This window comes from Balaenoptera musculus, chromosome X (assembly GCF_009873245.2).
Source record: "Balaenoptera musculus isolate JJ_BM4_2016_0621 chromosome X, mBalMus1.pri.v3, whole genome shotgun sequence".
Lineage (NCBI taxonomy): Eukaryota > Metazoa > Chordata > Mammalia > Artiodactyla > Balaenopteridae > Balaenoptera > Balaenoptera musculus.
In genome coordinates, this window is record NC_045806.1 from 102,814,673 (window position 1) to 102,826,675 (window position 12,003).

Below are 12,003 nucleotides of genomic sequence, written 5' to 3' on the forward strand. Positions count from 1 at the left end.
TGGAATTGATAGATCATATAGTAGTTCTATTTTTAGTTTTTTGAGGAACCCTCATACTGTTTTCCATAGTGGCTGCACCAATTTACAATCCCAACATTGTACGAGGGTTCCCTTTTCTCCACATCCTTGCCAACATTGTTATTTGTAGACATTTTGTTGACAGTCATTTTGACAGGTGTGAGGTGATATCTCATTGTGGTTTTGATTTTCATTTCTCTAATAATTGGTGATGCTGAGCATTTTCTCATCTGCCTGTTGGCCATTTGTATGTCTTCTTTGGAAAAATGTCTATTCAGGTCTTCTGTCCATTTTTAAATTGGGTTGGGATCTTTGGGGTTTTCTGGATATTGAGTTGTATGAACTGTTTACAAATCTTGGATATTAACCCCTTATTTGTTGTATCATTTGAAATATTTTCTCCCATTCCGTAGGCTTTTTCATTTTGTCAATGGTTTCCTTTGCTGTGCAGAAGCTTTTAAGTTTAATTAGGTCCCATTTGTTTATGTTTGCTTTTATTTCTTTGCCTTAGGAGACAGATCCAAAAAAATATTGCTATAATTTATGTCAAAGAGTGTTGTGCCTGATTTTCTTCTATTTTAAGGATAAGTTTAAAAATCTTAGAGTTATGTAGAGAAAATGTAATATGAATGAGAACAGAGTGGGATTTGGAATTGTTTGGCCCCTATCTCCCAGAGATAAACTTCTACATCTTTCCAGATATGAGTAAAACAAAACTTTCTTTCTTTGTGTTTACCCAGTGAATCTTTGCTTCCATTCATGCTACCAAGACAGACTACTGTGACTGGCAATTTGGCTCAAATATTTGTCAAAATATAAATTCATTTAATCTAACAAGTGATCTGCCTGATCTTGTAAGAAATTGTCTTTTTAACTAAATTGATCATAACTCATAATTGATTATAATAAGTTGATCATAATAAATCCAGTCAAGCAGGAGGACATTCAGGCTGTCAGACAGCACACACACACAGAAAAAATCCAGATGTAGCACATAGTTTGCACTACAGAGATCTAAACCTACCATTAAGAAAATCATGTCTCTGAAATAGAATTTACCATAATAAGAGCCCAACCACAAACTGTCCCAGCAGCCAGCCAGTATAACTACTGAGTATCTATTCATTCACATGAATGTTCTGCTCTGGGGCACATATTAAGGAAACGACAGGTTTCCTGCCCTCACAGAGTCTGCATCCCAAACAGACATTACTTTTAGCATTTACTGTTATTTGTGAAAATAGATTGTGTTGCCTCTTCTCTTTGAGTCCCTTCCCTTTCCACATCCTTAACACCATAGTACTTACATATGGATTTGCTACATGAATGAATTCGTGTAATACTGATTCTTCAAAGCCTTCATTGGTTCCCCATTGCCTTCAAGAAAAATCTTCATGTCCCTTAGCACGACATACAAAGCCCTTCATGATCTGCCCTTTATCTCTGACTCAAGGCTTATGTGCCTTTCATCCACCATTAACAAACTCCTTACAGTTTCCCAAGTATGCCTCATTTTTGGAAATATGTCTTCCTCTTTTTGGAAAGCCATGTCTAGCTATAATTTTCTAACTTATTCTCTTTTTAATTATGAAAAGTAAAAACAGATTACAGAAAATAATATAGAAAATGTCTATGAATCTAAAACCTGGACATATATACACCACCAAATATAAAATAGATAGCAGCCTCATAGCACAGGGAGATCAGCTCAGTGCTTTGTGACCACCTAGAGGGGTGGGATAGGGAGGGTGGGAGGGAGGGAGACGCAAGAGGGAAGAGATATGGGGACATATGTGTATGTATAGCTGATTCACTTTGTTATAAAGCAGAAACTAACACACCACTGTAAAGCAATTATACTCCAATAAAGATGTTAAAAAAAAAAAAAAAAAGAGATCCTTCATGCTTGTGTTCCTTTATACTGCTCCTCTCAGACTAAAGGCAGTCACTTATGTAAATTTCAGGTGTATTTTTTTCATCCAAGACTTTATACGTGTATTACATATGTTTGTGTCCATAAAACTAGTTTAGAATTGTTTTGTATGATTTAAAATTTATACAACTAGTATAATTTGCATATATAACTCTGCAACTAACTTTTTCACTCAATGATCTGCTTTTTTACTTCAATTCATAAAATAATTAGATATTATTACCCAATATGGCATGGTTCATCTAATCCCCTATTGATGGATATTTTAATTTTTTCCAAATTTCTGCCTGTTACAAGAAGTGCTATATTAAGCATCCTTGTACACACATCCTTGTATTCATTTACAAGAGACTTTCTAGGGCATCTAGAAGTGAAAATGCATGTTTTAAATGTTACTCAAATTTAACTTTATTCCATTTGTTTCCCAAGCAATTATAACAATTTATATTTCCACCAGTATATCTAAATGTCCCTCCTTCCCTGCACTTTTTTCACACTTGATATTGCCAGGCAGATCTTTTAATTTTTAAATAATGTTCAATATTATGAATGTATCACAATTTATTCCTTCCCACTGATGGACATTTGGTAGGTTCCAGCTTTTTGCCTTTAATGAATAAGGCTGCTGTGAAGATTCATGCATAAGTCTCTCTGTAGACATGTTTTCATTTATCTTGAGCAAATACCTAGAAGCAAAATTGCTGAGCCAATTCCATGTCCAGAAGTATGGATTAAACTTTCCCTTGTTGTACAACTAAAAATCTTGGATATTTATTATATATTTAAAAAGCACAAGAAGTCTATAAAAGGTGGAGTAAAGAAGGCAGATCAGCTAGTTATCTCAGAACACAAGTTTAAAAATGCTGTTGAGTTCCCTGGATATTATTTTTGATTCATATATCCTGAGTTGGAGTTGAAGAAGCTGGCAATACATAACACTAACAGGCACAAATAAAAAAGTATCATCCCTCTCCACCAAAAGCCTCCTCTCTCTAGCCAAAGGACCAAGAAAGGAGCAGCCTAGATGGAAAACTACTAGTCAATAACCACTCTACTCCAGTCAAATACCACAGAGTACACTGTGGCCCCACCTCTACTGACATCAGCAAAATTTGAGTGGGAAGCCTAGATTTCCACCCTTGCTCAGATGTAATAAGAGTATAACCTGCTGGGGTGGTATCAGAGAAGGTCAAGTAGGGAGCCTGGACTTTCATCCCCACCACTAGTAATGAGCCCACTCCATGGTGTTAGTTGAAAACCAAGGGAGATTCCCCTCCTTGAGTTTCAAGAGAAATCAAATGGGGAATCTAGACTTGTAACTTCACTTAACAATAATAAGGTGGCACCCACTTGTCCCATGCCAGAGCAGTATCAAAACTATCTGACTAAAGCAAAAGAATATAAAAAAAGAATGTCTATATGTGTATAACTGAGTCACTTTGAGATTGGCACAACATTGTAAATCAACTATACTTCAAAAAAAATTTTTTTTAAATAAATAAAATAAAATAGTTTGGAATTTCTAGACCTCAGGATTTCATAAAGTTCAGCTATTAATGCCTTTTAAAAAAGGAAAAGAAAATTTAAATAATATTGGAGTCTCAAATATCCATATTTCAATAAAAACTATCCATAATACCAAGAACCAGGAATATTGAGATAAATGAAAAAAGATAATTAATAGATATCAATATTGAAATGACAGAAATGCTAGAATTCTCTGACAAAGACTCTAAAGCAGCCCTAATAAAAATGCTTTCTCAAACAATTACAAATATGTTTGAAACAGATGAAAAAATGGAGAGTCTACTCAATACTCTGTAATGACCTGTATGGAAAAAGAATACAAAAAAAGAGTGGATATATGTATAACTGATTCACTTTTCTGTACATCTGAAACTAACACTATGTTGTAAATCAACTATACTCCAAAAAAAATTTTTTTTTTAAATGGAGAGTCTCAGTAAAGAAATAGAAAGTATCAGTAAAAAATACAAAATATAAAGAAGAACCTAATAGAAATTTTAGAACTGAAAAATGAAATAACTGAAATAAAAAGCTCAGTAGATGGGCTCAATAGCAAATGGAGGAGACAAAGGAAAGAATGAGTGAACTGGAAACTAGAATAACAGAAAGCACCCAACCTGAACAACAAAGTATTAAAAAGAAAAAATGAACAGAGCCTCAGAGACCTGGGAAAGTATTAAAAAAAAAAAAAAAAAAGACCTAGCATTCCCGTAAGAAGAAGAGGAGGAGGAGGAAGTTTAAAAAGTATTCAAAAAATAATGGCTGAAAACCTGACAAATTTAGCAAGAGACAAAAACCCGCAGATGTAAGAAGTTGAGCAGACAACAGTTAGGATAAACCCAAGGACATGTACACCAAGACAGATCATATTAGAATTTTGAAAACAAAAACTAAGAAAAAATCTGGAAAAAAGCCAGAGAATAATGACACCTTACCTGTAAGGAATAAACAATTCAAATGACAGAAGATTTCTCATCAGAGACCACGGATGCAACCAGTGGTGCAAGACTGGTTCAATGTTCAAAGTCAATCAATCTAATCCACCATGTTAACAGCATAAAGAAGAAAAACCATATGATCATATCAATCAATGCAGAAAAAGCATATGACAAAATTCAATGTACATTCATGATTAAAAAAACCTCTCAGCAAAATAGGAATAGAGATAAAACTTCCTCAACTTGATAAAGAACATCTATGAAAAACCTACAGCTAACATTATGCTTAATGGTAAATGACTGAATACTTTCCTCCTAAGACTGGGAACAAAGTAAGGCTATAAACTCTCATCACTGTTATTCAACACAGTGCTGGAACTTGTAGACATGCAGCAAGGCAAGAGAAGGAAATAAAAGGCATACAGATCAGAAAAGAAGAAATAAAACTATGCCTATTTACAGATGACATGATTACCTAGATAGAAAACCCCAATGAATCTATTTTAAAAATACTCCTAGACTTAATAAGTGAGTTCAGTAAGGCTGGAGATTCAAGATCAACCTACTGAAATTAATTTTATTTCAATATACTAGCAATAAACATGTAGACACCAAAATTAAAAATACAATACCAGGGACCCCCCTGGTGGTCCAGTGGTAAAGAATCCACCTTCCAATGCAAGGGGACACGAGTTCAATCCCTGGTCAGGGAACTAAGATCCCGCATGTCATGGGACAACTAAGCCCGCGTGCCACAACTACTGAGCTCGCGTGCCTCAACTAGAGAGCCCACGTTCTGCAAACTACAGAGCCCATGTGCTCTGGAGCCCGCGCACCACAACTAGAGAGGAGCCCAAGTGCCGCAACGAAGAGCCCATGTGCCACAATGAAAGATCCCACATGCTGCAACTAAGAGCTGACGCAGCCATAAAAGTAAATAAATAAAATAAAATAAATAAAAAATAAAAATACAGTATCATTTATAATTGCTCTAAAATGAGAAATACTTAGGTGTAAATCTAACAAAATATCTATAGGACTTGTATGCTGAAAACTACACAATGCTGATGAAAGCAATAAAAGAATAGCTAAATAAATGAAGAGAAAAGTTGTGTTCATGGATTAGAAGACTCAACATAGTAAAGATGTCAGTTTTTCTCAAATTGATAAATAGGTTTGATGCCATTCTTATCAAAATTCCAGTAAGAATTTTTGTAAATACAGACAAGATAATTCTAAACTTTATATGGAAAGTCAAAATAACTAGAATACCTAAAAGAAATTTTGAAAAAGAATAGAGTGTGAGGAATCAGTCTATCTGATCTCAAGACTTATACTGTAGCTACAGTAATCAAGACTCTGTGGTATTGACAGAGAGATAGGGACATAGATCAGTAGAACACAATAGACCCAGAAATATATTCAAACAAATATGTCCAACTAATTTTTGACAAAAGTGCAAAAGCACTTCAATGGAGGAAAGTTAAGCTCTTCAACAAAAGGTACTGGAATAATTGAACATCCAGAGGCATAAATAAATAAATCTAGACATGTCTCACACCTTACACAAAAATCAACCCAAAATGGATCACAACTCAAGTTTAAAATATAAAACTATTAAAAATTTTGGAAAAAAAGGAGAAAATCTTAAGGATCTAGTGCTAGGCAATGAGTTCTTAGATTTGTCACCAAGAGCATAATCCATAAAAGGGAAAGTTGACAAACTGTATTTCATCAAAATTTAAAACTTTTGTCCCGTGAAAAATTCTGTTAAGGGAATAAAAATACAAGCTACAGACTTGGAGAGTGTATTAGCAAACCATATATCAGACAAAGGACTAGTATCAAAATTATATAAAGAACTCTCAAAAGTCAACAGTAAAAAAAAAAATCCAATTAGAAAATGAACAAAAAGCATGAACAGACATTTTACTGAAGAGGATATATACATACACATAGCAAATAAGCACATTAAAAGATGTTCAACATCATTAGCCAACAGGGAAATGCAAATTAAAACAACATGATCACTACACACCTATAAAGAATGGATAAAATTTAAAAATAGTTACAACACCAAACGCTGGCAAGGGTATAGAGAAACTGGATCCATTGTTGGTGGAAATATAGAATGCCATGTTCACTCTGAAAAAATAGCTTTTTCAGTTTCTTAAAAATCTCAGCATGCAACTAACATACAATCTACCAATTATACTCCTGGGTATTTATCCCAGAAAAAAGATGGCTTATGTTCATGCAGAAAACCTGTATACAAATGTTTATAGCATCTTTATTCATAATAGCCTCAAACTGGAAATAACTCAAACGACATCCAATTGGTTACTGTTAACACAAACTGTGGTATATTCAGAATAATGCTCTGCATTAAAAAGCAGTGAACTGTGGATACACACATTAACCTGGATCACTTTTAGGAGAGTAATGCTGAGGGGGGTGGGGATGCCAATCCCAAAAGGCTATATATTGTGTGATTTCATTCTTATATGAACAAATTACAGAAATGGAAAATATATTAGTGGTTGCCATGGATAAAGAAGGGGTAAATACATGCATGCTCAATGCTACACCTTCTGAGAAACAACATCAAAGGCTTCATATTCCTGGGAAATTAGACTTCATTCAAATGGTCTATCGAAGTCACTAAACACATAAAGAATAAAACAACAACAAACACAAGACCCCAAAATGGGGGAGGGGAGTGATTTTTCAGACTTACTATAATAAATTGCCTAAAATACCCAGTTTTCCAAAAAAATTACAAAATATGTGAAGAAACTTAATATGAGATCCCCTTTATAATGAAAATGAGCTCACCATTTTTGCAAGGATCAGCTTCTTGGGACCAAATGGATTTCCAAAAAATATGTAGATAATTACACAACAAACAAAATCTTACTGTGCTGGGATTGGGAAAGCTATTAAGAGAGACTAGTAATCTCAGGTGCCAATTAAATTAGTATGGCAACAACAAATCTATCTTCTGGTGACAACTCTAAAGGTTTTTTACTTTAGGTCAGTGATTCCCAAACTCTGCTGCACATTGGAATCACCTGGCTCCCACCTCCAGCTATTGTGATTTAATTGATATGGGATATAACTTGGGCATCAGGAATTTTAAAAGCTTCCCATATGATTCTAATGTGCAACAAAGTTTGGGAACCACTAATTTTTTTTTTTTTTGGCCACGCTGCACAACATGTGGAATCTTAGTTCCCCAACCAGGGATCGAACCTGCACCCCTTGCATTGGAAACACGGAGTCTTAACCACTGGACTACCAGGGAAGTCCTGGGAACCACTATTTTATGTTGTTATTACTATATAGGACAATAGTAATACCTACCTTTATTGTGCATCTACTGAAGGCCAAGAATATAGAGCAACTCTTTGTTATAGTTAATATTATAAAGCCCATTTTATAGATGAAGAAAATGAGCTCAGAGTGGTTAAATTACTTTCCCAAGGTCACTTCCCTAGGAAGTACCAGATACAGGATTCAAAATAAAGTATATTTAATTTGATAGTGTATTATGCATAATGCACTATATTAAGGTGGTAACAGTGCAGTAACCATGTTATTGAAAACTTGTTTGCATATCATATCTTGGTATATTGAATGATATTTAAATGCACCACGGAGCTTGTTATTTGTAAAAATCCTTTAGTGAATACACATTCATCTTCTACATTACTCCTTAGAATATGGCTTAGCAACAGTAGCTCTTATAAAGGAGCCTTCAGGATTTAATAAACAATAAGTTCAGAATGAATCAGTAGATGTGGTACAAACACCAAAACAAGTAAAGTAATTATTCTTAGGCTGCATTCATAAAAGTATGATATCTAGACTGGGGGAGGTGATTGACTGGGTTCTGCTGTGATCAGAGCACGCTGAAGCATTATGTACAGTTTCTGAGCTCTATCATTCTTTGTTCGTATTATAATAAAATATTATAGGCTCACAATACCATATCTAAAACACTGAAGGACAGATATGTTTCAAAAATCCAAAAAAATTTAGGATATAGAAAGATAATACAGTGCCATACACTGTATACTATTTAGCACACCCAGTGGGTGTGCTAATCAAACACAGTAATAATTCTGAAGCAAAATCAATGAATATACAAACTACATTGCACTAATGAAGATTATAAACAGCTTTACATCAGTTCAGATTTTGCTGAATAATTACCAAATTTTTCAGATTAAGTCAGGCTTAATGGCTAAATGATATGAAAAAACTTTTCTCAGAGTTTTTTGGATTCTGAATTACACATAAGGCATCACGGAACTGTATATGCTCATAGTAATAAAAATTTAAGCAATACAGAAGAGCACAAAGGGAAAAAAGAACTCTTTCTGTCTCTTCACTCCTAGTCTCAGTTTCACAGCAGTACTATTTTAATAATTTCTCTTTGGGGGTTTCCTGCTGGTTATCACCATAACATGAAATATCTCTGTGTGTGTGTGTGTGTGTGTATATATATATATATCTGGATTTATAAACTTTTAAAATAATATAGTAGCTCTCTACCAGTAAATAATTAGTTCATTCTACTCCCCCACATCCTCCCTACTCACCTCCTACCACCACAACCCCCAAAACTCTGCTAGCCACATTTTTATTTTTAGATATAACTGTGTATACTAAAGTTTATTTTCTTAACCTTTCCAATTTAGATGGTATCTTTACCTTCCCCTTTATATAGAATGGAATACCAGGCCCCATGCTTTTAAAAGGGAGAAACCACAAGTGTAGTAGAGACATAAACAATGTCATATAAGAAACATAGAACCTAAAGAAGAGATGACTCAAGGAAAAGATGGAAATTTTCATTGAATAGTTGAAGGACTATCACGAAGATGACAGAACAGTGTTCTGCGTATCCTCAAGAGGGTAGAACTAGAAATAACAAATGGAATCTACAGAACACATTTTAGATCAGTGTAAGCAAAATTTTATAAGTATAAGCAAGAGATATCCAAAGAAAGTATAGACAACTTCATGAGGTAGTGAGTTCCTTATCACTAAAGGTGTTTAAGCAGGAGCTTGGTAACCTCTTGGCAGAGAGGTTACAGATGAATTCAAACATCAATTGGGTAATATGAACTAGAAGACATGTAAGATCCTTTCTCACTCTGAAAGTCTATGATATGGTGGTTGTTTAGTCTCTAGGTCTCTTAGAGTTTAAGAATATCTATAATTCCATGACATTAGTCTCAATAGCATTACGACTGAAACTGGCTAACCAATTTTCCAGTAAGTTAAGGATCTGCCATATATTGGTACAGAGCCCTAAACAGAATTCTATACTTTTCTTCTAGGAAGTCTCACCAGAGTCTTCCTGATGTGATTTTTGCCCCAGGACACAACTAGTTCTTTGGGGACACAAAAGGAATTAAAAGATGTTTGTAGTTAGTCACATTACTCTTATAAGCCATAGTCAGCAGACTAGAAAGGAGAGAAAAGAGAAAGAAAAGAAAGAGAGAATCAATGTGGGAGATAGTGATTACGTCTGAGGGCTAGAGGCTTGGTGGGATGTGAGGGAGCAGGAAGGTAGCTTGTTAAGACTTCAAGAGAACCAAAACAAGCCTCATTTACCCTATTGGAAAAGAGTGGTTTACCTATTGGAAAAAAGTGGTTCCAAATTGCAACCCCAGGCCTCAAATTTATTATTTTTCATTCTTGATGAGAAGATAGCTATTCACAGGAGAAATACCGCTGCAGGTTAAATGTGAAGGGAATCTCCCTTACATTCTCAACCTTGAAAACTGCAGAGATGGATGGAGATATCTCAGGAACATTTGTTAGTAAATGGAAGTTAATTACTGGAGAAAGATCTTGACATTTCTTGTCTAGCCATCCTCATTAATGAACTCTTCTTTTCTTCCTTATTTCCTTTCTTTTTATTTCATTAAGAAGCTTCAAAGTCTAAATAAGCCTCAAATCTCAATGAAATAGAAAAGAGTGTTTGCCCTATTATGTTTTATTTTGCAGGCATGTCTATGGTAAAATTCAAGAAAAAAATATTCTTTTGCATATTCCTGCCCAATCTCCTCAGTTATTTTATATTATGGAATCACAGGAAGTAATGCCTACCACTGAATGACTGACTCACCCATGTATGTGTGTGCACTCATGGAAAGCCTCCTAAATTTGTCATGAACACAAATATATGCATACCTTCAAATACATGAGTGAAAATTAAATATGTACAGTGAAATTTTTTAAAGAAGTATTTCATAATTCCAATGAAATGGCATATTTTTCAGCAGAATAGCAAAAAATCCAAATCAATTTTTCTATTTTTTAAATTTTCCCCTGAGGAACCAACATATTTTATTTAAATGGTGACACAAATTAAGTCCCCTATCACCATAACTACCTCCCCAAGCACATATACATGCACCCACATGCTCTTCTGCTCATATTCAGAAACATTTCTCCACCCACAGATTTGGAGCCAAGGAGCAAATGTATAATACATCTATTTATTTCTGGAAGAAGGATTGGTTATTAATTGGTTTGAGTAAGCCTAGAGAAATATATCTAAGTTGACCAAGAAAGAGTCTGCTCACAAGGACTGATTAATAGGAAACATCCTATTTAATCTGTAAAAACAAGGACTGAGAGTGTGGAGTGGTGGTTAGTCAGAAACTCATTAAAGGAAATAGGAAGAATGGTCTTGATGGTCAAGCTCCACAGTATGGAATTAGAGCAGAGATGCACAAACATAAATGAGAAATCTGAGAACACTAAAGCGGTCACCAAGGAAATGAATCTTGTATTACGTAACAATGAGAGGGTACGCCGATAGGATTTACTACTTTAAGAGTCTGAATCATCCTGATTTTCAAAAATTATTTCAGTTATGCCATGGATAACAGTCACATTGATATGTAAGCCACTCACATGGTACATAAGTCAGTCTTTTATGGAGCACAGTCATCCTTGAAAATGCTCACCCTTGAGATAGTTCTTATATTTTTGTGTGTTATTTGCTTCATTTATTGCTCTCTCTTTGTGAAAGGAAATCATAATAAGATGACTTAAAGATACATAGTGGGTAGTATTAATGAAATATTGGCTTGGCCAAAAAGTTCCTTCGGGTTTTTCTGTAACATCTTACGGAAAAACCCGAACAAAGTTTTTGGCCAACCCAATATTAGTCAATTATTTATATACTCATATCTTAGAATGCCCTATGTCATATAAGTGCTCCAAAATGCACTGTGCAGGATGTACTGGGGGAGTGAGACAGTCAAGAGGCCTTGTATCAAATAAATGTAATTAAAAGCAGGACAAGATCGATCCACAGTTGGGGGAAACTGCGTGAAGGGTACATGTGGCCTCTGTCAAATTTTTGCAAATTCCTGTGAATCTATAATTTTTTCAAAGTAAAAACTTTAAAAATTTTAATCCATGGTGAGCAAACATGAAGAAACTGATAGGAGTTGGGAAACAGGAAACAAGGAGAATCCTGGCCTAGAGGGTGACAGAACTTACAAATCAACCAAACCGGGACTGTTTTCAATCTTTGTACATGACCCAGAGAATGAATGG